At 41.0% G+C, this 27,076-nt stretch overlaps 1 long non-coding RNA gene across 3 annotated transcripts in view; it reads left to right on the plus strand.

Moving 5' to 3' along the window:
- The window catches only part of LOC113602689 (uncharacterized), a 33,807-nt gene extending 30,674 nt beyond the window's left edge, over nt 1-3,133 (plus strand). For all 3 annotated transcript variants that reach the window (XR_008296348.1, XR_008296347.1, XR_003424228.2), the window contains one exon: nt 2,841-3,133. This is a non-coding gene — a long non-coding RNA (uncharacterized LOC113602689). The remainder of the gene's footprint in view (nt 1-2,840) is intronic.
- The last annotated feature ends 23,943 nt before the right edge of the window (nt 3,134-27,076 follow it).

A 27,076-nucleotide genomic window follows, 5' to 3' on the forward strand; every position in this document is an offset into this window, starting at 1 on the left:
GGTGGCTGCACCAATCCTACATTCCCACCAGCAGTGTATGGTTCCAATTTCTCTACATCCTCATCAACACTTCTTATTTTCTGGTTTTGTTTGTTTTTGTTTATTTTTAGTCTAGCCATTCTAGTGGGTGTAAAGTGATATCTCACTGTGATTTTAATTTGCATTTCCCTGATGATTAGTGATGTTGAGCACCTTTTCATGTGGCCATTAGCCATCTGTGTATCTTCTTTGGAAAAACATCCACTTGGAGAATGTCCAGATCCTGTACCCATTTAAAATTTTTTTCTTGTTATTGAGTTCTTTATATATTCCAGATACAAGTCCCTTATCAGATAAATGATTTGAAAATATTTTCTTCTATTCTATGTGTTGTGTTTTCACTCCCTTGGTAGTGTCCTTTGCATCACTAAATGTTTTGCTTTTGACGATGTATATTTAGATTTTTGATGAAGTCTATCTCTTTTTTCTTTTGTTGCTTGTGCTTTTGGTGTCATACCTAAGAAATTTACCTAACCCAAGGTCACACATATTTACTACTCTTTTTTCTTCTATGAGTTTTGTAGTTTACGCTCTTACGTTTAGGACTTTGATCCATTTGTGTTGATTATTACATATGTTTTGAGGTAGGAGTCCAGTTTCATTCTTTTGAATGTGGACACCCAGTTCTCCCAGTACTATTTGTTTAAAAACACTGTCCTTTCTACACAACCAGTGGAATTGTTGCCTTTTGCAAGTTTGAAATCATGGCAGGTCCAGAAACTGATGCCCAACTCCATTTCACTGGTATCAAAAAATATTTCAACTCTTATACTTCAAGTTAAGGTCGAAAAAACACCAGCTGTGAAAGCAACAGAAATGGATCTTAAACTGTGCCTCACCTGTTAAATTCCCATGCCTGGAGAAGCTAATGACAACTCATAATGCGATACTCAATTTGTACAATATATTAGGAATCTGGAAAAAAAAATTAAAACACTGTCCTTTCTGGTCTAGATAACCTTATCAAAACGCAATTGAACATAGAAATGGGAGTTTATTTCTGGATTCTTTCATTCCATGCCAATGATCTACACATATATCTTATGCCAGTACCACACTATCTTCAATACTGTTGCTTGGTAGTCAGTTTTGAAATTGAGAAATGTGAGTCCTCCAATTTTATTTATTGTTCTTTCAAGACTGTTTTAGCTGTTGTTGGTACCCTGAGTTTACATATGAATTTTAGGATAAACATCAATTTCTACCAAGAAACCAGATGGGATTTTTAATAGAATTGTGTTGCATCTATTGAACTAAGATAATTTTTGTTTATGAGTTGTGGCTTTCAGGCCAAATTTTAGTTCTGTTACTTTTTTCAGGGAAATTCATTGGTTTTCCAATTAATTGAAGGCAAGCAAGTACACAGAGTAATACTAAAAGGCAAAATACAATTTTTAAAGTTTATATTTTGCTGCAAATTTAAATGAAATCAACAGTTTTATACTTAACTAGAAAATTACTTATGAAATAAGCAGTTTCTCAATGGTTTTGTTTGTCAGGAACCTTGTGGCTATCTGGTAACTTGTTTGCTTATGATTCTGGACAGTTATACCTAGAATTCAGATTGCCCCAGTCTAAATGTCAAGGTTTGTATCAAGTACAATTTTTAATAGTTTCTTCAACTTTTCAAGTTAGGCAAAATATTATTTTCAAAGAACAAGGCCCCAGTTTACATCAGTACCTTAAAAAAATAAAGCTTTCTTTGCACGTGTGATAATTATCGTGAAAGCATTTTTTTGGGTACGAGCTAACTTTCCGGATTTGTGCTTTGCTTTAGAATAAAGCACAATACTCTCCTTGTCTACCTAAGCAGTGTGTCCTTGAAAACTATTAAAATCATTTACACATTCTTTGCAGCATTATGTACTCATATAAATATAAAGGTCATTTAGCTAGCAGCACTAACGGTATCGATCATTTATAAAAGTATTTACACATTATGCTTTTACATCACTATTTCTTTTGACTGGTATATTGTAGTGTCTCTTTTTAAACCAGGAATATGTATGAAATTATGTTTCCTTATCCATTAATTGAGATTTTTAAACTTACTTTGATGCAAAAAAAAAAAAAAAAGAAGAAATGACTGCCTAAGTTTAAGACTTAAAAGTCCCTCTCACTAACATTTGTGGTGGTATTTTCATTGTATGAAGGTAGTGACTTAATTGATGTTGTTGTTCTTAATGCTGCTATTATTTCTGGCAATAATAACAGTTTTCTTGACCACACTTTGTTTCATTTCTCCTAACAGGATAAATTTTTAAAAATGAACAACAGGGTGCATGGGTGGCTCAGTCGGTTAAGCATCAGACTCTTGACTTTGGCTCAGGTCATGATCTCACAGTTCATGAGTTCTAGCCCCACATTGAGCTCTGCACTGATAGTGCAGAACCTGCTTGGGATTCTCTGTCTCCCCCTCTCTCTGCCCCTCTCCCACACCCTCTCTATCTCTCTCTCAAAAATAAATAAGCATTTAAAAATTGTTTTTAAACGAATATTGAAGATGACTCCAGATCGTAATCCTCAGGACTTTTCCTTTTTGCCTAATCTTAATCACCTCAAAGCTAGGCTTTTCTAGAACCTCATCTGTTGACCTCTAACTATAGGTTCATCAAAAGAGTATTTGACTGGGGTACAAAGAGCTTTTAACCGAGATGTTTTCCCCTCAGTTAAAGGAGCCGAAAGCAGGATAATTGAAGGGGTTAATCTGTAAGAGAAGCATCCTATTTTTCCTAAAATTTTCTGGAGACTTTGAAGTAAGTTATCTGAATAATTGTCTTTGTGTGACATGTCTCTTTCAGAAAGGGATCTACTCTGAGTGTGCCTTCTAATGCTCAGAAACACCAATACACACCTGGAACCCACAGCAACGGATCACTGGAAGACAAAATGCACAAGAATAATATTTCACCCGGCAACGAGGACTGAGATTTGCAAATAAAATGGCTGGAGGAGAAGGAGCATCCCCGTCACCTGGAAACTGTTTTATTAGGCAGCAGCTGGGTTTTCAACTCTGTTAGTTGGATTTTTGTCTGTTTTCAAACTTTTCAGGGATTGTTAGCCTGAGGTCCATTGGTCGCGTTCAATGTGATTCTGGATGAAAAAATTAAAGTTTTGTTTTCACTAACCTCTACACAAAAGGCAGCATTTCCTTCAATAATGAATGTGGGTAGTACATTATGCTAGTATTAGTACCTGTGACCTTTTCATTAAAAGAAATCAGAGTTTTTCATATCCCACTATGACTGCTGCACATCTTGCAAATATTGTTTAAGCTACTTCAAATGTATGTAGTCATTAAGTGGCTCAGTCGGTTAAGCGTCCAACTCTTGCTTTCAGCTCAGGTCATCATCTCACGGTTTCGTGGGTCCGAGCCCCGCATTGGGCTCTGCACTGGCAGCATGGAGCCTGCTTGGGATTCTCTGTCTCCCTCTTGCTCTCTATTCTTCCCCCACTCTGTCTCTCTCAAAATAAATAAACTTTAAAAAAGTAAACAAACAAACAAAGACATCACTCTTGAACAAGTAAAGACATTGGTGGTGCAAAAAAAAAAAAAAAAAAAAAAAAAAAAATTAAGAACCCAGCAAGTGTAGGCTTAGGTGAAGCGAGACTTGAAATGTGTTCTGAAGAGGGGGCTGCCCATATATGGTCATTGAACATTCCCCATCTCTTTGCTCCCTGTGTTTGGCTGGAACTATGCCAGTTTCAGTATCCATTAGCATGCCAGGTCCTGGTTAGCTCCAGGTCTGCCTAAACCAGATTTGAACTACAAGGGTGGCCCTTGGCCAGCCCTGGATCATCTCAATTTCGGATTTTCACTTTTGAGTAAGTCTTGGTGTTGTTGGACAAGTTAGGACATGCTGACTGGGCCCCCGACTCCCCAAAGGCCACTCTGCATTTATCCCTTCAGTGGCCACTAAATGTTTTGGGAAAAGTATAAAAATAGTGGCCACCCAAACCATAAATCAGAAGTGGAAAAAACATACTGATAGGGGCGCATGGGTGGCACAGTCGGTTAAGCGTCTGACTTCAGCCCAGGTCGTGATCTCACAATCCTTGAGTTCGAGCCCCACATCGTACTCTGTGCTGACAGCTCAGAGCCTGGAGCCTGCTTCGGATTCTGTCTCCCTCTCTCTCTGCCCCTCCCCTACTCATGCTCTGTCTCTTCTCTCTCTCTCTCTCAAAAATAAATAAACATTAAAAAAATTTTTTTTAATTAAAAAAAAAACACACACTGATAAAGGCATGAGTTTTATGAACAACGTCATGTCAGCGAGATCAGGAGATGGGAACCAAAAAAGTGGAAAGACAAAATGATAACTTATTCAAGGAGAAGTCTACCGTCTAACCCAGTGGCCTACTTAAATCATTACATTTTAATTATAGCTGCTTCTTGCACAAATAAAGTGACATTGCTGGTAAAAACGTTCAGCTTACTGTGCATTAATTACCTCCAGGTCCATCTGGTATTTCTAGTTTTTTATGTTTGTATTGTGAGAGTGAAGAGGAAAAAAAAATGTTCCCTTCTTTTCGCTCACTTTAAACAAATATTGTGTGTGACTAACAGGGTTTGCTCTACAGCTGGAGCTACCTTTCCGATTAATGGTTTCTTTAAATTTGTGATGGGTAAAGGAGGATTCTTAAAAATAGAAGCCCCAGGTTTTAACCTTGATACTTCCTCTGTTTCACCTGGTTATGTTCCTGTACACGACCCTGTCTTTTGCCATTCTCAGATTTTCTCGGCCTATTTGACATAGAAATTGGGGGGAGAAATAAAAGAGGTGGGGGAAAGACAAAGTTGATGTGAAGTTCTTTGAGTGTAGTAAAAAGTTGAGCAGACATATTGTCGCAAAATGTCTTTTAAATTTCTACTACAGAGATACCTCATCGTATTGCCCTCTGCTTTATTGTACTTCACAGACGTGTGTGTTTCCAAGTTGAAGGTTTGTGGCCCCCTGCAGCGAGCAAGTCTAGCGGCACCATTTTGTCAACATCATTTGTTCACTTTGTGTCTCTGCGTCACATTTCGAACTTTTTCACTCTTAGCGTAATCATTACGGTGATCTGTGATCAGCCACCTTTGCTATTGCTATTGTAATTGTTTGGGGGCACCATGAACAGCACCTGTGTAAGACAGTGAACTTAATCCATAGAGGTTGTGTGTGTTCTGACTGGTCTGCCACCTGGCCACTCCCTGGTCTCTCGCCCTCTCCTGGGGCTTCCCTAGTTCCTGAGACACAACAGTATTGAAATTGGGCCAATGAATAACCCAACAATGGCCTCTAAGTGTGCAAGTGAAAGGAAGAGTTGCACGTCTCTCACTTTAAATCAAAAGCTAGAAATATGATTCAGTTTAGGAAGGCTTGTTGAAAGCTGAGACAGGCCAAAAGGCAGACCTCTTGTGCCAACAGTTAGTCAAGTTGTGAATGCAGAGGAAAAGTTCTTGAAGGAAAATAAATAAAATTAGTGGTCTGGATAGAAGATCAAAGTAGCCACAACCTTCCCCTAAACTAGAGCAAGGCTCTAACTCTCCTCAAGTCTATGAAGGCTGAGAGAGGTGAGGAAGCCGCAGAAGCAAATCTGAAGCTAGCACAGTTTTGTTCATGAGATTTACAGAAAGAAGCCATAGAGAAAAGGGTAAGGTGAGGCAGCAGGTGCTGAGGAAGAAGCTCCAGCAAGTTATCCAGGGGATCTAGCTCAGGTAAGGAATGAAGGTGGCTGCACCAAACAATAGATTTTCACTGTGGACCGAACAGCCTTCTATTGGAAGAAGATGCCATCTAGGACTTTCATGGCTAGAGAGGAGAAGTCAATGCTTGGCTTCAAAGCTTCAAAGGGCAGGCTGACTCTCTCATTAGGGGCTAATACAGCTGGTGATTGGAAGCGGAAGCCAGTGCTCACTTACCATTCTGAAAATCCGAGGGCCCTTAAGAAGTATGCTGCATCCACTCTGTGCTCTATAAATGGAACAACAAAGTCTAGATGACAGAACATCCGCTTATAGCACGGTTTACTGAATATTTTAAGCCCACCGTTGAGGCTAACTGCTCAGAAAAAAAGATTCCTTTCAAAATATGACTGCTCACTGACAGTGTACCCGGTCAGCTGGGAGCTCTGAGGGAGATGTACAAGATTAATGTTGTTTTCATGCTTGCTAACACAACAAACATTCTGCAGCCCATGGATCAAGGAGTCGTTTTGGCTTTCAAGTCTTGTTATTCAAAATATCTTTTGTAAGGCTATAGCTGCCATAGATAGTGAGTCCTCTGATGGATCTGGGCAAAGTGAATTTCAAAACCTTCTGGAAAGGATTCACCATTCTAGGTGCCTTAAAGAACATTTGCGATTCACGGGAGGAGTCAAAGTACCATCATGAACAGGAGTTTGGAAGAAGTTGACTCCAACCCTCATGGATGACTTTGAGGGATTTAAGACTTCAGGGGAGGAAGTGACCGCAGATGCAGTGGAAAAAGCAAAAGAACTAGAATGAGAAGTGGAACCTGAAGATGTGATTAAATTATTACAATCTCATGATAAAACTAACAATGAGGAGTTGCTCCTTATCGATGAGCAAAGAAACTGATTCCTTATGTTTCAAAGCACGTTATAATAAAGAATGAACTAATAAGGTGACTTACCAGTTTTTTTTTTTCATTTTGTCGATTGTCATATAAAAAGCATGATGCTAGTGAACTATAGCTAACTTTTGTCAATGTGGAGAACCTTATATTGTACATTCCTCTGAAAGAAGATATAAGAGAATTTGTGTACACTACAATATACTCAGAGCTTAGAATAGTGTCTGGTACATAGTAAACCCTCAATAAATATTGAATGACGTAAGAGAAGAGCCCGATAAGCAAATCTTCAAAGTAACGATATGTTAATTATATAGATATTATACATAAATTATCCATTAATGGAGAAGATTAAAGCAGATGTTTCCTTTCTTTTCTTTTTCAACGTTTATTTATTTTTGGGACAGAGAGAGACAGAGCATGAACGGGGGGGAGGGGCAGAGAGAGAGGGAGACACAGAATCGGAAACAGGCTCCAGGCTCTGAGCCATCAGCCCAGAGCCCGATGAGGGGCTCGAACCCACGGACCGCGAGATCGTGACCTGGCTGAAGTCGGACACTTAACCGACTGTGCCACCCAGGCGCCCCTCCTTTATTTTCTTAACGTTTATTTATTTATTTTGAGAGAGAGAAAAGAGAGCACATGCACAAGCAACGGAGGGGCGGAGAGAGAGAGAGGGAGAGAGAGAATCTCAAGCAGGGTCTGCACTGACAGTGGGAGCTGGATCTCACAAACAGCAAGGAGCCAACAAGCCTGGACCTCACAGTTCTTGAGATCATGACCTGAGCTGAAATCAAGAGTTGGATGCTTAACCAATGAAGCCACCCAGGTGCCCCCAGATGTGTCCTTTAAGTTCACTAATTCCAGATTGGGAGAACAAATACTATAATTAAAATTTTTAGCCTATTTCTCTTCCTGCCCCCGTGTTCTTTAGTGTAATACTTAGTGCAACATTTAATAAGAGTATACCATTTTTTGACACAGGGAAGGAAACATTACTAATGGAAGGAGTGCATTGTGTTTTTGCCATTATAGATAAGGCATGTGGAGTAATAATGGCAAGCATTCTGACTTTGCTTTTATTAAGAATATTTCAGAGTACCTCTGGCTAATGATCTTAAAATGCCCCTTCCTCACATATAATTAAATTACTCTCTAGTGGCTTTCATTATTTTTATTTCCTTATGATAAGATACAGTCCATTAAGCTGAGTAAAGATAAAAAAAGATATAGCATAGTCCCTAGTTCTTCTATATTCTTAAACGAGTTTCTTCGTTTCTACAGGTGTTGATGCATGTTCTGGATGAAGGGTTGGCAAACCATGAACCATAAGCCAAATCCAGCCTAACATGCATTTTAATATAGCCCATGAGCTAACAGTAGTTTTTATATTTACACGTAGTTGAAGAAAACCAAAAGAAGAATACTTCATGGCATAAAAAATTATGTATAAAATTTACATTTTAGAGTCCACAAACAAGATTTTATTGGAACATAGCCAGACTAATTTGTTTATGTATGTTCTAGAGCTGCCTTCATGCTGCAATAGCAGACTTGAGTAGTTGTGACAGAGACCATATGGCCCTCAAAGCCTAAAATACTTGCTAACTAGCCTTTTACAGAAAAAGTTTGCTGACCCCTGCTTTCAGTTGTTTAATGGATAAAGAACTTCATTAAACTATATGAAGTGAAAATACATGTAGACTTTTTTAAAATGTTTATTTATTTTTGAGAAAGAGAGAGAGAGAGAGAGCAGAGGAGGGGCAGAAAGAGAGGGAGACACACAATCCGAAGCTGGCTGCAGGCTCCGAGCTGTCAGCGCAGAGCCCGACGCGGGGCTCCAACTCACGAACCATGAGATCATGACCGGGGCAGAAGTCGGACGCTTAACCAACTGAGCCACCCATGCACCCCTAGACTTTTAAATAAATAAACATAATTCCAGATATTTCCCATGGATTGAAGCATAATCTTTAAAGTGAATTTGGTAAGATAAGAGAATATTGTGAATTAAAAACTAAGATGATCTTGCATAGAAAATGTCCTGGATGCTCCTTCAATTATTTTGGTTCTTAAAGATGATGTTCTATTATTCTGGTGTCATTCAGAATTTAACCACAAAAATCAAAGAAAAATGAGTCGTAGTCAATTCTACGTGGAAGGGAGTCAGTATAGAATTCTTGAGCTGATGGGACTCAGGTTTCAATTTTGGTTCCACCACTTATTACCCAGGAAATACAGCACTTAACTTCTTTGAGCCTTAGTTTTCCCGTCTGTAAAATGGCAATAAACATATTTTAGCTCAAGGGCTAAGCCAAGACACCAATTTGGTGACTTTGCTTCAACCCGATATTCTTTAAGTAGTTGTTTACTAATTATTAGTGGGAGTGAAGAAAAACTGATTTCCTATTGAAAAAATAAATTGCTCACTGTTTTATGACTGTGTAAAGGATTTCTTACATTAAGTTATTTGAAATTGCCTTTCACTTTGCAGTTTTTCAATCACTTAAAACTGTTGGTTACTCTCAGCCACCAAGCCTTAGGCTAAATTACATGGTCTATTAAGTACTATTCAAAATACATTTTAAAGGTCTTTGTTTTCTGCTTTCTATACTTGCAAAACATCTCCCATCTTGTTCCTATCTCTGTGTGTCCGTGTGCTCACTATAGCATGTTTGTGTATGTAATTCTCTAAAGCAGACTATCTCTGGGGGACATATTATAAGTTCTATAATGTAGATGATAAAGGGTAAATTACTGTTTTTCCATAAAGAACACTATGCCCATAGATTGTTTGGTTCCCGTTTTGAACATCCCCTGGCTGTCTAGTTCTCAGGTTCATGCCCCATGGTACCTGAGCTTGTAAGCCCTCTAGACTCTGAAAAGATCCACACTGGCATGAATCGTCTTTTATTTGCACCAGAGGTCTCCATGATCTAATGGGGTTGGGACTCATTTACATTTTGCCTGTTGATCCAAGAGTCGAGTGTGGAAACCTGAGTCAAGGGGCATCAAATTTCTGGTTTATTACAGTTATATTATAAAATAGCCTCCCTGAGCTGGCTCATGATTTAATCCTATGAAGAATAAATAAGAATATATAGAGATATATTCTTAAATATACCTAAAATTTTTTTAAATGTTTATTTATTTTTGAGAGAAAGAGAGAGCACACACAAGTGGGGTAGGGGCAGAGAGAGAGGGAGGCACAGGATCTGAAGCAGGCTCCAGGCTCTGAGCTGTTAGCACAGAGCCCAACACTGGGCTCGAACTCATGAACCATGAGATCATGACCTGAGCTGAAGTCGGATGCTTAACCAGCTGAGCCACTCAGGTGCCCCTACCACATACTTTTTTTGAGACAGAAAGACAGAGAGAGTATGGGTGCACAGGGGAGGGGGAAGGACAGAGAAAGAGGGAGAGAGAGAGAATCCCAAGCAGGCTCCACACTGCCAGCACAGAGCCCAACTCGGGGCTCAATTCCATGAACCATGAGATCATGACCTGAGCCGAAATTAAGAGTCAAATGCCTAACCGACTGAGCCACCCAGGTGCCCCAAGATTTTATTTGTAAGTAATCTCTGCACCCAGCATGGGGCTCCAACTCATGACCCTGAGATCAAAAGTCACATGTTCTACCAGCCAGGTGCCCCTTAGAATTTTTAAATTTAAAGCCACATGTATGCGTAGGGTAACATATTAAACAGCACAACTGCAGAATTTAAAAAGGCATCAACAAAGAATTAGGCAAAATAAAATAGTTCTGGTAACATAGAAAGATGAGCCTCTCAGATTGTTAATAAGATACCCAGATGGGGAAATCCATAATAAATCAAGAGCCACACTACAATTTATGACAAGTCTTTATTTAACAAGATGTTTCATGTAATTTACTGTGCTGCAATGATGTAGAAAGGTGAATTAGAATGATAACATCCAGGAAAGGTATTCCAAAATGTTAGCATGTAATTTATTAATATCCATATATTTACTCCCAAGTATATTCATATAATCTTAAATAATACTGAATGGGGCACCCCACTGGCTCAGTCGGGTAGGGGGGGACAGGCAACTCTTGATCTCAGGGTTGTGAGTTCAAGCCCCACATTGGAGGGGTTGAGATTACTTAAATAAATAAAACTTGATAAAATAATAGTGAATCAAATTTCTGTAATAGTGAATCCTGGGCTTACTTCCAAAACAGAAGTAACTCCAAACAGTGGCTTCAGAGGTGACTTCATTTTTTTTAGTGCCACATTTGATCGGTGAGCGAACTAATCCAACAAATTTCTGGAGCACAGGATACGTGAGGATGAACCACGCAGAGATAAGGAGAACATATTAAGAAGAAGAACGAATCTGGGGGAAGGCCTTGAACTAGAAGGAACTGAAAGAGGACCACTGCAGAGGAAGAGGAAGACAGAGCAGAGCACATGAGGAGAGAGGCGGGTGAGTACTCAATCTTACGGGACCTTTCGTGCCAGCGGATGGAGTTTGAACTTTCCCCTGAGTGCAAGTGAAAGCCATCGGAAAGTTTTAAGTTGGGGGGTGAAAAGGGATAATGAGATCAGACTATTATAAAGAATCCGATGATTGAAAATAAAACAAATGATGAAAACCTGTCTAGAGAGAAGCATAGAAAACAATCTGGAAACGTGAAGGCAATTGAGTAATACACAAGGTCTTTTAAGAATGAAATAGATTTTCATCATGTTCCATGGCATAGCCCCAAGATGTGTTCCAACAGAACAGCCAGAAGGATACTTTAAAAAGTCAGATCCTATCATTTCCCTGCTCAAAACCCTCCCGTGCGTCCCGGTCTCACTCAAGTTTAACACTGGCCTGCAAGACCCCGTATGGCCTGGGCCCCACCATCTCTCTGACCACATCTCCAATTTCTACCCTCATGCCAGTCCAACCCCATTTGCATCCTAGCTGTTCCTTAAACATGCCAACCATTCTCTGTAGGAGAGCCTTCGCCGTCTCCCCTGCCTGGAATTCTCTTTCCATCAGATATCCCCATGACTTCTTCCCTCATTTTCTTCAAGTCTCTGTTTAAATGTCATTATCAGGCCCTGACCAACATACATAAGATAGTATCTCCTGTCCCCCACGAGAGTCCCTCTTCCTCTTAGCTGGTTTTCCTGTTCTCCGCAGCATGTATCACCAGCTGATGCTCTGCTTATTTATTTGGTTGCTGTTTCTCTCCCCACGAAAACATGAGCTCTGTGAGGGCAGGGACTGTGATTTGTTGCCTACTATATCCTCTGCACTGTAGGTGTTCAATGGTTATTTGTGGAATGAACAGGTGAATGAATGAGGGAGGCGTGGACTTGAAGGCCTCTCCAACTCCTTCCTTAACTCACTGACTATAGTTTGGGGAGCGGCACCCCATGTTCTGCTACTTTATGCAAAAGCTTCCTGTCACCTTCTCTTGAGGAAAGTTTCAGGAATTGTGGCCGATCTCTCCCATCTTCTGTTTCTGTCCCCACCTCAAGTATCTGCAAGGAACTGTGCCAACCCTTTGCCCAGTACCAACTCTTTCCAGTGCCAACCTCCTTCTCCCCCGCTCTCGTGCTGTGCCGAGGATGAGGGAGGCAACTGGATGGCTGGGAGCCATGAGGTAGATTGGGCGGGGTGGGGGCGGCATTTGGTGGCTGCGGCCCCACTGCAGAGCTTTGGAGCTCCTCCAAGCATGCGCACAGGGCAGCCACCATAAAATTGTCCCCCACATCCTTCATCCCGCCCGTTCAATGCATAGACTGCCAGTCCTCTGGATAAGCGTCCCTACGTTAGTTGTAACACAGAGGCGTCACGTGTCAAATTCACCTGGTGAGCTCTTTCTTGTTTTTAGATTTTAAAGGAGGAACCAAGCAAATAAGATTTTTAGTCTGTCTCAAAAGCACCAGTATTTTTTTTTAACTTTTATTTATTTACTTATGTATTTATTTTAGCACAAAGTAAAGAAAAGAGTGTGGATGAGGACTCAGAAGGTCTGGATTTGAATCCCAGGTTGTGACTTGGCGTGTCCCATAGCCTCAGGCAAGTAACTTAAACTCTACAGGCTTCAGCTTCCCTTCTGTCAATAGAAATAAATATTTGTGCTCTGCCCAACCCCAAGGATCTTGTGAGGACCGGGAGACAATAATAGGTGCATACTCCGCGGACTATATAATACTCTTCCCACGTAGAGATTGTTATGAACAGAAACATAATGGCGGCATCTCTCAAATGCCTGACAAAATGATAGAGTGATCTCTCTTCACCCAGTAATGAAAGGAAAGTTCAACAGAGGTGAGGAAAGGAACTTCAATGCATTTTTGGACTTTGCATTTCTATGGAAACCATCAGCACACTATTGTCTGTAGAGAGATACTCAATTATCGATGTGTTTTCATGGGATGACAAACTCACTACCTTTAGTCATTTAAATTATCTTAGCCAAAGAAGGATGGATTCACACAGTTGTGGTGACTAGTTTAAATTATGGCTCTCAAAAGAAATTTACTTTTTAAAAACTGTTTGCTCTGGTTTTGTATAGACGTGTGTATGTGTGTATAAGCATATAAATAATGCTTATTTTAAACGTGTGCATCCAGAAATGCTTTTAAATGTACTTCACATATTTTTAACCCAAGCAAGCAAGTAGCTTAATTAAGATTGACGTACACAGTTCAATGTTATGAAAGAAAATGTCATCATCTGTTGAAGAGTATGAGGGAGACTTGAACCTGGTGTTCGTTTGTTGTTTGCAAGCATGAGACTTCTGTGCAGGTTAAGAGACATGGTAAGACTGGTCTACTATTTCTGGAGGAAAGAGTAGGTAGGCACAGGTGAAAACCCGAATGAAAACTCTATAGCTGGGCACCTGGCTGGCTTAGTTGGTAGAGCATGTGACTCTTGATCTCCAGGTTGTAGGTTTGAGCCTACATTGGGTGTGGAGATTACTTAAAAACAGAATCTTGGGACACCTGGGTGGCTCAGTCTGTTAAGTGTCCGACTCTTGATTTCAGCTCAGGTCATGATCTTGTGGTTCATGGACTCGAGCCCCCTGTTGTGCTCCATGCTGACAGTATGGAGCCTGCTTGGGATTCTCTGTCTCCCTTTCTCTCTGTCCCTCCCCTGCCTGGGTGTGTTGTCTCTCTCTCTCTCTCTCTCTCTCTCTCTCTCTCTCAAAATAAATAAATAAATAAATAAATAAAATCTAAAAAAACTCCAAAAACTCTATAGCAAGTAGAATTAAATGAGCTATATCTGTCTCTCGCATACAGTAAAAGGACTTGAGACTTACCAAAGAAAAAAATCTGAAACAGCCTTGGGTGGTTGATTCTGAGAATTAGGCAAATCTGCTGTGCTGTGTGATGCCGTGATGAAGCCTTCTTACTCTACTCCAGTGGTCAGTTCCCAAAGGGTTATCGTCCAGTTTGGGAGTGGACCCCAGCCTTGGCATCTTTATTCACACACTTCATGATTCTGTAGTTCATCTGCAGGATGGGGATGGGGAAGAGCACTGAATCCTGCCTACGGTGTGGGCCTTGGTTACAATGGTGCTTTGGTGACAGATCAGTGCTAAATTGTTGAAATAAGGGTTTGGAATTTTATCTATGAATTTCAAGTGTCTGTAACATTCCTATTGGCATAGCATGGAAGGCTAATGTGGCGTATCCCACAAAAACTGGCACATTTGTAAGGGTTTCTGAGCAACTACCTGGGTTTCTCCTATTTTGCTAGTTAATGTTTGCTCTGTTTCCGAAGGGATCCGGGTGTGTCTGGTGGTTCTGCCTAAGGTGGTGTCACCTAAGGTCGTCATTCTGTCCTCTCAGGAGCTGAAAACATCACACTTCAAACCTGCACCTTGACTCCTGGTTGTTCATTATGTTTGGCAGCCTATAGACCCCATTGTCTAACGTGCATGTTTTCATCTTGCAACACATGAAGCATGTGAAATGGAATATCCACATAATATAAATTACAATAATCAGCTCTTGACAGATTTCTGCAAAATGTTTGTGGATAACTTCCTCGAATGTCCTGAGACATTCTACAAAGAATCATTGTCAATGTTTCAGAGAGAAAGAAAAATGAGATTGCTATCTATACTATTTCTTCATTCTAGTATTGCATGTGCTTGGAAGCCAACCAGATTTCTAACAGGGTCTACAATGTCAGCCAGAATGTACTGAATATATAGTAAAGGCTAAGACTGAATTTCCTTTGGCTGACTTAGATAAGCTGGGCTTGGTGTTAGTCTGGGGGGAGGGAAGGAGTCACCGGCCTAATAATATAATTCACTGCCCTTGAATAAATCTTTTCTTACTTTCCTCTTCAATTTGTGCCCATCTGTGCTTTTTATCATTCCAGACAGTTAGGCAATATTCAAGTGTATTAAATGGCATCTTGTTTGAATATGTTCTAAGAAAAATTACCATGAACAAAAAAATGAGTCGTTAAATCACACAAACTTCTCTATACCATGAGAAAATGAAGCAATTTAAACAATTCCTTTATACTCTCCCTAAATTGTACAAAGGTGTGGGAGTTTCCCCAATGAGACTGAATTTTCTTATATCAGTCCCCAGATAGCATTACTTTGTTTGAAATTCAAACAGACAAGGATATTTTCTGTTTGATGAAAAACAATTTCTACTCGTAAATTGCAAACAAAGCTGCAGGTTCCCATGTCATTCCCAGACCCAGTTGAGCATACCTGGAAATACTTTCAATTCAGCCCAGCATGTCAAGAAGCACGGGCTTCTGGGACATTTCTTGGGCCACATCTAAGGCGAGAAGAGCTCCTCAGAGCTCTCTGCACCTATCTCCTGGCTGCTACTGGCAGAGGCAGAGCCACTATTGCTGACACTCTACAACTCTTCTTTCTTTTTTTTTTTTTAGTTGATTTATTTTTATTTATTTTTTTAATATTTATTTATTTTTGAGAGAGAGAGAGAAAGAGAGACAGAGACAGAGTGCAAGCAGGGGACTGGGAGAGAGAGTGGGGACGCAGAATCCAAAGCAGACTCCAGGCTCTGAGCTGTCAGCACAGAGCCCGATGCGGAGCCTGAACTCACAGACCGCGAGATCATGACCTGAGCCACAGTCAGACACTCAATCAACTGAGCCACCCAGGCGCCCCAAAGTTGATTTGTTTTTGAGAGAGAGAGAGAGAGAGAGAGAGAGCACAAGTGGGGGAGGGACAGGGAGAGAAGGAGACACAGAATCTGAAGCAGGCTCCAGGCTCCAGCTGTCAGCACAGAGCCCAACTCGGGGCTGGAACTCATGAACCGTGGAATCATGACCTGAGCGGAAGTTGTACGATGAACTGACTGAGCCACTCAGGTGCCCCATCTTCTTTCTTTTTAAACAATGACTGTTGGCAATATCCAGGCTCTTTCTCTTCTGCCATGGAAACTTTCTTAACGTCCCAGAACTGCCAGTGGTCACCGGCCCAGCCCCCCTCCCTTAGCATGGACTCCAGGATTGGAATCTTGCCACCAAAGAAATCATGTTTCCTCAGTTCATGGTAAACAATCACCATGATCGTGTGCTTTTAACTGTTTAGGAATTCCAACTATCTTCTTATATACACAGCTTACAGGGACAAATTTTATATGTGATTGAGGTGCTATGACTGTACCATTATACCTTGGACCTAGACAATTACAGTTTATTGTTTAATTCATGAAACTAAAATGATATATGTTTCATGAGCATAGACACCTGGGTCTGGATGGGGTACTCAAGGTAAGTCTTCAGTCTCAAACCAGAAACGTACATTAGTTACCTTTCAAAGATAGTGTCTGTCTATCCTTATCAATCTTGGAAAAAATATAAACAAAAAAATTGGACTCATTTTTTTTGTATTAGTCTGACTTTCCCTATGCATTCCCTATCCCAGTGGCCCTCCTTGAGAAATGAGGAGGCAGTGACCTAAATCTTATCAGCATTCCTTCTCTTGGTTGAAGACTTTCCCTAAAGATAATTTAGTCTGATCACACCCCTTGCTAGAGATGAGGGAATGAAGCCCAGAAAATCTCAAGGAGTTACAAGTGTTTTGTGGAGAACCAAGAGTGAAACCTCAGTTTCCCTGACTAACCCAGTGCTTTTAGAATCATGTTATCATATCTGTGTGTCATAAAATCACCTTGGGCACATGGGCAAAATTTTACATATAGCAATTGTAGCCATTCCTAACCACCCTCTGGAGTGTTGTCCTTGTGCTAAAATAGCATCTGTCTCTCTTCTACTGCTTGCACAAAGCCAGTGCATGTAGACAAGCCATACTTTCCCTGGAGACTGCATTCTGTTTCTGCACTCTGAGGAAGGCTGTGGCCAGGAAAGATGTGGAATAGGGCAGTGGTCTTCAAGCATTCACACCATGGTAAGAAGAACATTTCATATTGTAGCCCAAGTCCCAAATAATATGACTATGAAGATGCAGGTATGTGTATAAGATACACCTGAAATAAATTCCTCAGAAAAACACCTGCCCTTACTAATTCATTGCTTCATGTTGTATTCATTAAATAGATATAGATATAGATATAGATATAGATATAGATATAGATATAGATAGATATAGACAGATAGTTTGTGACCCACTGAATTGATTTTTGTGTGCTTTTTATGAATGGGCATGATTCTGTGGCTTTACTCAATGGGGACGTGCCTGGCTTGCCTCGTCATGTTATTCCTGCCCAAAATACAGCCAAGCATATTTGTTTCTTAATGTGGGACCCAGCCACACCCTATAAAACATCTTATTGGGAGTAATCTTGGTTGGTAGTCAGCATGATCAAAGGATTCTCCTGTGGGCATATCCATGGGTGTGTCCCAAGCGAGCAGATGTTGTTTGAGGACCAACCTTTTGTCTCCTTTTTCAAGCTGTTTAATTGTCTTTTGAGTGTATCCCCCTGCCAATCTCCCTAACCCAGCAGGAGCGATCAAGAAATGGTTGCACACCAACCTGTTCTATCTATGCTGTGACCTTGGGCAAGTCACTTAAACCCTTTGATCCTCAATCCCCTGATCCATAAAGGGAAAAAACTAATTCTACCTCACAAGGCTGTTGTGAAAGGTGAATGATACATTAAGTGTGAAACTGCTTTCTCAACTTTAAAGTAAATGTTAGGTATAATTATAATTTCACCTATAACACTGTAGGCCATGACGCATTAGAATTACATGTACAAATGACACACAAACCGAAGCTCTGGGTGGGTTCCTGATGCTTCTACAACTCTGATATTTAATAAACTAAGAAACACAATAATACATTCTAAAAGCAGATGATTAAAGCTGTCCGTATCTCCCTGAAGTTATATGTTGCTACCTTAAAACCTATTGACTTAAATTCCTAGAGACAGAAGGTAGAACAGCAGTTACCAGGGGCTGGAAGGAGGGAGGAATAGTGTTTCATGGGGACAGACTTTCAGTCTGATATGATGAAAAAGTCCTGGGCGTGGATGGTGCTGATGGTTGCACACCAGTGCGAATTCACTACGTACCACAGAATTATACACTTAAAATGGTTAAAATGGTAGATTTTATGTTATATATACTTTACCACAATAAAAAAGAAACAGTGACTTAAAACCACACCTGTTTTTTAAAAAAATGTGTCCTGGGGCGCCTGGGTGGCGCAGTCGGTTAAGCATCCGACTTCAGCCAGGTCACGATCTCGCGGTCCATGAGTTCAGGCCCCGCATCAGGCTCTGGGCTGATGGCTCAGAGCCTGGAGCCTGTTTCCGATTCTGTGTCTCCCTCTCTCTCTGCCCCTCCCCCGTTCATGCTCTGTCTCTCTCTGTCCCAAAAATAAATAAACGTTGAAAAAAACATTTTTTTTTAAAAGTGTCCTTTATTTATTTACTTTGAATTGTTTATTTTTGAGAGAGAGAGCATGAACAGGGGAGGGGCAGAGAGAGAGGGAGACAGAGGATCTGAAGCGGGCCCCGTGCTGACAGCAGAGAGCCTGATGCGGGGCTTGAACTCACAAACCATGAGATCATGACCTGAACCGAAGTCGGACACTCAACCGATTGAGCCACTGGGGTGCCCCCAAACCACACCCTTTTAGAGTTAGGATTTAGGCCAGGCTCTACAGGTTCAGCCCATCTTTGCCCTACGTGGTGTCTCCTGGGATAGTTCAGCTGGGACTAAAGGATCCAAGATGGCTTCATTTACCACTTTGGTGCTGGCTCTTAGCTGAGGTGCCTCTGTTCTTCTCCACATGGCCCTTCAGCCTCCAAGTCTTCTCTCTATATGTGTCCTCTCTACAGGAAGACAGACTGTACTTTTTTACAAGGCAGTAAAGAGAGAGCAGTAAAGTGAGAGAGAAAGCAGATGCTCCAGACCTCTTCAGGCCCGGGTTTGGAGTCCCAGAAAGTTGTTTCCATCACATGCTGTTGGTCAGGCAAGTCCCTGGGATGGCACAGACTCAACGTGAAAGGAGACTACATCTACGCATAGATTCAGGGAGGCTTGGAGCATTTAGGGTCATTTTGTAACAATCTATGACAGCCTCCATGCCAAATTGCTATCATTTCTAGTGCGATCCCTAAAGATTCGCAGATGGGGTAGTGGTTGAGAGGATGGGCTTTGGCATAAGGCTTCAAATGTTGGCTCTGCCATTTATGGATTGTGTGATCTTTGGCAAGTTAGTCATCCTGTATCTCAGTTTTCTGACCTGTAAAATGGGGATAGCAATACTATTTATCTCAACATGTTGCATCAGATGAGTGAACATGAGTAAAAACCTTAATGACAGTGCCTGCCATAAAGTAAGAACCACGTAAGAATTTGCTGTTATTGTTTTTGTCTCTTTTGTGGGAAAGAAAAAAAAAAAGAGTTCATTTGGTGGGGAGGGAATATTTAGGGCAAAATAAGACAGAAAAGCTGGAAACACTTGCTTGGGTACACAGGACCTCCCTGCCTCACAGAGTTCTCACTTACATCTAAATCCCTTGCTGACATCTAAGCCTCTTTTCTTTTGTTCTGCCCACAGGAGCCTTGGAGAACAGCTGATCAACATCTCCCCATAATAATCCCCTGAACACCTGAAGACAGCTGTGAGAGCTTAAAGAATTGCTGAGGCTAATCTGAGCATAGGTAATTGAGTTGATGATATGTTCAAATGCATGTAAATCTATGCTTGGGCACAGTTAGTGAGTTATAGTCACCTCACACTTTTCACCCCCTTAGGAGGCTGGAGCATGGATCTTGTCTTCCCTGAATGCAGTTAAGGAGCAAGGCTTCTGAGCAGATGCCTGGGAAGATACCTGCTGAGCTCACCAGTGGCCCTCATACCTGATAGGCACTTTTCAACCCCCAGCTTCCTGGGCAGCCCGGTAGGTAACATTGGTCATCCTCTCCTATTTTGGAATGAAGCAGAACATTGTGATGTTTTTGAGTATTGGAGACAGAAGTCCTGGATTCAAATCCTGCCCTGCCATTTACCAGCTGGATGACATTATGCAAGTTACTTCACTGGTCAGTTTCTTCATCTTCATTCTCATCCTCATCTATAAAATGGGATTGATAATTGTACTGTATTACTGGGTTGCTTGAAATATATTTAAAACATTTTTTTTGGTAAACCTCTTAGCACATGGGGGAGAATAGTAAGAATTTGAAATACTTAAAAAAATTTTTTTTTACATTTATTTATTTTTGAGAGAAAGTGAAACAGAGCATGGATGGGGGAGGAGCAGAGAGAGAGGGAGACACAGAATCCAAAGCAGGCTCCAATCTCCAAGTTGTCAGCACAGAGCCCCATGTGGGGCTCAAACCCATGAACCATGAGATCATGACCTGAGCCAAAGTCAGATGCTCAACCAACTGAGCCACCCAGGTGCCCCCCTCCCCCTAATTTTTTTTTTTTTTTTAGAACTCTTTCCATTGACTTCCAGGACATAGTTCTTCTTCTGCCTCTTGTACTACTCCCTCTATGCCTCTTTTCCAATCCTCTTCCACTCACACATGAAAAATTGGCAGTTCCCCAAGATTCTATCTCTGACTCTCTACTTTTCTGATTTTGTATAACCTCCTATGTGATTCATGCCCTTGGTCTCAGTTACTATCTACACGCGGATACATTGCAAAACTTTATCTCTAGGGTAACTTTTTGTTGTTGGTATCTCTCTCTGGATAGTCCAACACTCCTTAAATTCAAAAGATCTAAAACCAGGACTCCCACCCCTGTCTATGATGGAGTAGAAACTGGTACCAGGTTAGCCACCCAGTGTTGTTTAAAAAATACTAAACTGGACAAAATATATGAGTCAACTGTTCCAGGCAGCACAACTCTGTGGTCCCTAAGTGAAGAGAAACTCAAGACATGAGGCCCAGAATCACTCTGGCTCTTTATCTGAGGGCAATTTCCCAACCAGGAAGCAGTGAGGTAGAGAACTATCTGAGTTGAGCAGGCAGAGATCAGAGTTTGGGGCAGCTGCACAGCTGGAATCTGTAAGGTAGAACACTGGACAGGAGGGAGCTTTGTAGAGGGAGGGCTCCAAAAATCTTGGCAGGGGGGTCTTCTGTGAGTACTTGGCTAACAGCTGTTTGCACATGTGTCGGGTGAGACAATCCTAGGATTACCAGATTCCAGCTTCTGTGAGGTTGAAGGCTGAGCAGGGATATTAGAGTTTGAGCAGTTAATAGGGGTCATCAGAGTTTGGGCTTAGCCCAACTGGAAAGCCAGAGTAATACTTTTTTAATAACACCTTAGGCATCCAGCTAAGATACCAGAAAATACACATTTTAAAAATAAGGACCATATTCTAGAGCAATAGTTCTCAGATTGCTGTCCCCTGACCAGCAGCAACAGCAGCACCTAGAAGTTTGTTAGATAGTCTGTTGGAAATGCACATTCTGGGTCCCACCTCTGATCTACTGGATCAGAAACTCAGGGGAAGAAGCCTAGAGATTTGTGTTTTAACAAGCTCTTTAGATGATTCTGATACATGCTAAAGTTCAAGAATCACTGCCCTAGAGGAAGACCTGCACTAGACCTGCCCTGACAATGCCTGAAACTGAGCCTTCACAAGAGCCACAGGGGAAACAGATTGAAGATTGAACACATTAAATTAGAGGAGCTTGGGAAGATATCTTGGACTTTCTGAATATCTACGCTAACAAAGTGGGGGGAGGGGGGAGAAAAAAAGAAAAACCTACACAAGTTCAAAGTGGCCAGTCAATAACTGAATTACCTACTAGAACAAAAATTAAAACTTTTCAAAGGAAGATAACAGAATCCAGAGTCTAAAATTTCTACAATTTATCACCTGTTTCTTCCAGTATTACCATTAAAAAATTATTATACACCCCAAAAAATAAGAAAAATAGAAAATAGAAATTGACCCTAAAATTACTCAGATATTGGATTTAGTAAACAAAGACATTAAGCAGCTATTATAGAAATGTTCAAAGAATTAAAGGCAAATATGTTCAAAATAAAGGAAAATGTGATCTTAATGAGTAAATAAATAGGAGATAGGGGATCTCAGCAGAGAAATAGAAACTATAAAAAATAAGCCAATGAGGGTGCCTGGGTGGCTCCGTTGGTTAAGCGCCCGACTCTTGATTTCTGCTCAAGTCACCATCTCATGGTCCTGGGACCCAGCCTTGCATCAGGCTCCATGCTGAGCCTACTTGGGATTCTCTCTCTCCCTCTTTTCCGCCCCTCCTCCACTCTCACTTTCTCTCTCTCTCAAAATAAATAAACATTTTTAAAAACAATAAACAAATGAGAGGTATCTGGATGGCTCAGTTGGTTAAACATGTGACTCTGGATCTCTGCTCAGGTCTTGATCTCAAGGTGGTGAGTTCAAGCCCCATGTTGGGCTCCATACTGGGTGTGGGACCTACTTAAAAAAATAATAATAAGCAAATGCAAATTCTAGAACTTTTCAAAATAAAATAAAATTATAAAATTTACTAAAGTTTTTAACAGGAGGGATGCCTAGGTGGGTCAGTCAGTTGAGCATCTGACTCTTGATTTTGGTTCAGGTCATGATCTCACAGTTTGTGGGTTCGAGCCCCATGTCAGGCTCTGTGCTGACAGCACAAAACCTGCTTGGGATCCTCCCCCTCTCCTGCCCCTCCCCTGCTGCATGCACGTGCTCTCTCTTTCTCAAAAATAAATAAATAAATAAATAAATAAATAAACATTAAAAATAAATAAATGGGGGGCCTGGGGGTTCTGTTGGTTAAGTGTCCGACTTCAGCTCAGGTCATGATATCGTGGTTTGTGAGTTCAAGCCCTGCATCGGGCTCTGTGCTGACAGCTTGGAGCCTGGAGCCTGCTTCAGATTCTGTGTCTTTCTCTCTCTCTGCCCCTTCCCCACTTGCACTGTCTCTATCTCTCTCAAAGATAAATAAATGTTAAAAATTTTTTTTAAAAATAAAAAAATAAAAAATAAAATAAATAAATAAAGGTTTTGAAAGGAGAACGAAGATGACAGAAGAATCAGTAAACTGAAAGATCAATTGATAGAAAAATTATCCAATGTGAAGAACAGAAAAAAAATTGAAGAAAATGAATAGATCATCAGAGACCTGTGGGACAGTATCAGATATTTATGTAATTGGTGGCCCAAAGGAGAAGACAATGAGGATGGGACAGAAAAATAATTAAAGAAATGATGGGCAAAAATATCCCAAAGTTGATGAAAATGTCAAGATAGCAAATCCAAAAATTGAGCCTCAGGCAATATAAATATAAAGAAAAACATACGTAGGTCCATCATTGTCAGATCTCCAGAATATAAAAGAATAAAAATGAAAGCAGCCAGAGAAAAATGACACATAACATATAAGTCAATAACTATGTGGAGATGACCAACTCCCTGTCAGAAACCAAAGAGAACAGAAGACAATGGCACGATAGCTTCAAAGTGCTGAAGGAGTGTAATTCCAAATTTAATACCCTCCCACTCCTCAATTTGTTCATCAGTCTCTATTCTCTGTTTGAATTACTGGTCACCATTCATTGGCTTTTCCAAGTCAGAAAACTGGGAATCATTCTAGATACCTCTTTTTCTTTCCCATCCTTGCATAATCATCCAGCAAATCTTGACACTGCTTTTAAAACGTCACTACACTAGTCCCACCTGTTAATCCCCACTTTCGTTGCTCTAAGTCAGGTTCTTGCTAGCTATAGTTTGAAGCTCAGTTTCAGAAGTCGGATTGCCTGGGTTTGAATGTTGGCTTTATATCACCTGTGAGGTGCAACTTTGGACACATCCTTTGACTTTTCTGAGTGTCGTTTTCTTGATCTGTAAAACAGGAATAATAATAATAATAATAATAATAAATCTATCTCTGTGAAAACTTTTAAGGATGCTAGTTACAGGGCATCTAGGTAGCTCAGTCGGTTAAGCGTCTGACTTGATTTCGGCTCAGGTCATGATCTCACAATTTGTGGGATTGAACTCCAAGTCAGGCTTTGCACTGACAACACAGAGCCTACTTGGGATTTTCTCCCTCTCTCTCTGCCCATTCCCCACTTGTGCACCTGCTCTCTCTCTTTCTCTCTCAGAATAAATAAACTAAAAAAAAAAAAAGAATGCTACAGTTATAAACATCCTTCAAATCTCAGTCACCAACAACTGCAACTCATACTGTATGCCCACTGGAAGTCAATAGGGGCTCTGCTATCTGTTTTTCTTGCCCTGGAACCCAGACTAACGGAGCAGCCACTATCGGGAATATTGCCAGTTGCCATGGCAGAGGAAAAGCAAGAATCTGACAAATTATATTCTAGTTCTTAGTTCTGAAAGACCCCTAGTTCTGGAAGCTTCCACCGTTTCATTGGCTGCACTAGTCACATGGTCACATTAAAAGAAGGTCAGATATGTGCAATTTTACTCTGTACTCAGAACTAGGATATTGTAGTAACTGGTGCTAGTGTCTAAATATTCCTGGTTCTCCTTTTGAGCACATGACGCTCAAGGATGGCGCTTCCTTGCCTCCCTGAAGTTGGCTGTCGCTGTGTAACACTTGGGCAGAAGCTTTCAGAGCCCAGAGACAATGAGTCACATTCACTTCTCACAGTTGTGAAGATCTCTTCTCACTGCTCTGAGGTATATATTGAAATGAAACCTCCATTATCCTGGGTTTCTATGTGACTATGAGGAGCATTGCCCCCTGGCCAACCTACATGGGACATATGGCATGAGCAAAGTATTTTGGTTGGTTTATTTTGTTTAATTATTTGGAGGCTGTTTCTCATCGCAGTGTAATCTAACCCGTCCTGACTAATACGTTACCTTTATAGGATCATTGTGAGGATTAAATTAGACAACATATTTCAAGTGCCTGACACGTGGTTAGCACCCAGTATGTGTTAGTGATCACCATTCTTGCTCGAACCCTTGGAGTAACGTCTTGACCCCTGGTCTCCCACCCTGCCCTGTTTACTCCAACTGCATGGCCACCAAAGCCATCTTCCTAAAGTGCGAATCTGATCATTCCACTCCCTTATTTAAAATCCTTCACTGTCTCCTGACTTTGATAAAGCCTAAATTCCCTAGCAGGGCTCAGGACCTTCCATGGCCTGGACCCTGCCTGCCTCTTCAGTCTCATCTCCCACTAATCTCCCAAAGACCCTTTGGGATCCAGCTACATTAAGCAACTATTGTTGCCTGTTCTTGTTATTCTCTTTCTCACATTCATATCACTGCGAATACTGTTCTTTCTGTCTGGAGTACCCTTCCTTCTCTTGCCCATCAGGCAAACTGCTTATCATTTAAGACAGCTCAAAAATAATCTACCTTGATACTCTCAGAAAGAATTAGTTACAGTCCTCTATTGTGCAATAATTATTTGCTTGTCTATTTTCTTTTTTAATTTAAATTTTTAAAAAATGTTTATCTACTTTGAGAGCGAGACTATGTGTGCATGTGAGGGCGGGCAGAGAGAGAGAGAAAGAGAATGCCAAGCAGGCTTTGCACTGTCAGTGCAGAGTGCAACTCGGGGATTAATCCCACAAACCATGAGATCATGACCTGAGCCGAAATCAAGCGTCAGATGCTTTACCAGCTGAGGCCCCCAGGTGCCCCTTGCTTCTCCATTTTCATTAGATTGTGGCGCTCAATGGGAAAGACTGTGTCCACTTCATCGTTGTAGCCCCAGTGACTAGCACTGTGTCTGGTATGAGCCAAGTGTGTACCTAATGCCTCTTTATTGAAAGAATGAATAGATGAATGTTTATTATATTTATTGAAATTGTTTCCAATACAATTCATTCATTGGGACATACCAAGGTGGGCAAAGTTTCCAATTTTTCTTCTTAGATATGGCAGAATCTAAATAGAGAAAATGTGGGGCGCCTGGGTGGCTCAGTCGGTTAAGCGTCCAACTTCGGCTCAGGTCATGATCTCAAAGTGAGTGGGTTCGATCCCCGTATAGGGCTCTGTGCTGACAGCTTGGAGCCTGAAGCCTGCTTTGGATTCTGTGTCTCCCTCTCTTTGTTCCTCCCCCGCTGACACTCTGTCTCTCTCTCTCTCTTTCTCACAAATAAATAAAGATTAAAAAAATTTTTTTAGGGGCACCTGGGTGGCTCAGTCGATTAAGTGCCCGACTTCAGCTCAGGTCATGATCTCATGGTTCATGGGTTCGATCCCCGCGTCGGGCTCTGTGCTAACAGCTCAGAGCCTGGAGCCTGCTTCGGATTCTGTGTCTCCCTCTTCTATGCCCCTCGCCTGCTCACACTCTGTCTCCCTCTCTCTCAAAAATAAATAAACATAAAAAAATTTTTTTTAAATAGAGAAAATGTTTCTAAAATAAAAGCAGTGCAAACTAATTTGCAATTCAATATTGTTTATTATGAAGATTTCACTGCTGATCCCCAAATTCAGTAATGTGATTGCCACATAAGTGGTAGCCTAATATAAGTAGAGTTAATAACTGTTGCATAAAATGCTTATTTTTTTTTACATTTTGACTACCTGAGATACTTTATATGACTATATCTATATATTTTAAGTAGGCCCAACATGGGGCTTGAATTCACAACCCTGAGATCAAGAGTTGGATATTCTACCCACGAGGCCAGCCAGATACCCCAACAATATTTTTTATGTAACGAAAAAAAAATGAATCATCAGTGGATAAAACATCTCAGGAATATAGCTCTTATTTGTATTTTCTGGATGTACTTTCTTTTACAGATTGTGGCGTTCATAGCCTTGAATATCTGCAGTGACTTTTCTGGAAGGAATGCTGCCCTTTCTATGGCATATTTGCCCTATTCTTTTAATCGCGGCTTTCCTGAAAGCTCTTTGTCTCTCCTGCTGAGAATGGTAGCCTTTTTCTTTCTTTCTTTTTTTTTTTTAAATGTTTATTTATTTATTTTTGAGAGAGAGAGTGTGTGTGTGTGTGTGAGCGAGAGAGAGCAGGGCAGGGGCAGAAAGAGGGATACAGAGAATCTGAAGCAGGCTCACAATGTCACTGCAGAACCTGAC

Source organism: Acinonyx jubatus, chromosome B1, assembly GCF_027475565.1.
Source record: "Acinonyx jubatus isolate Ajub_Pintada_27869175 chromosome B1, VMU_Ajub_asm_v1.0, whole genome shotgun sequence".
NCBI classification, from domain to species: domain Eukaryota; kingdom Metazoa; phylum Chordata; class Mammalia; order Carnivora; family Felidae; genus Acinonyx; species Acinonyx jubatus.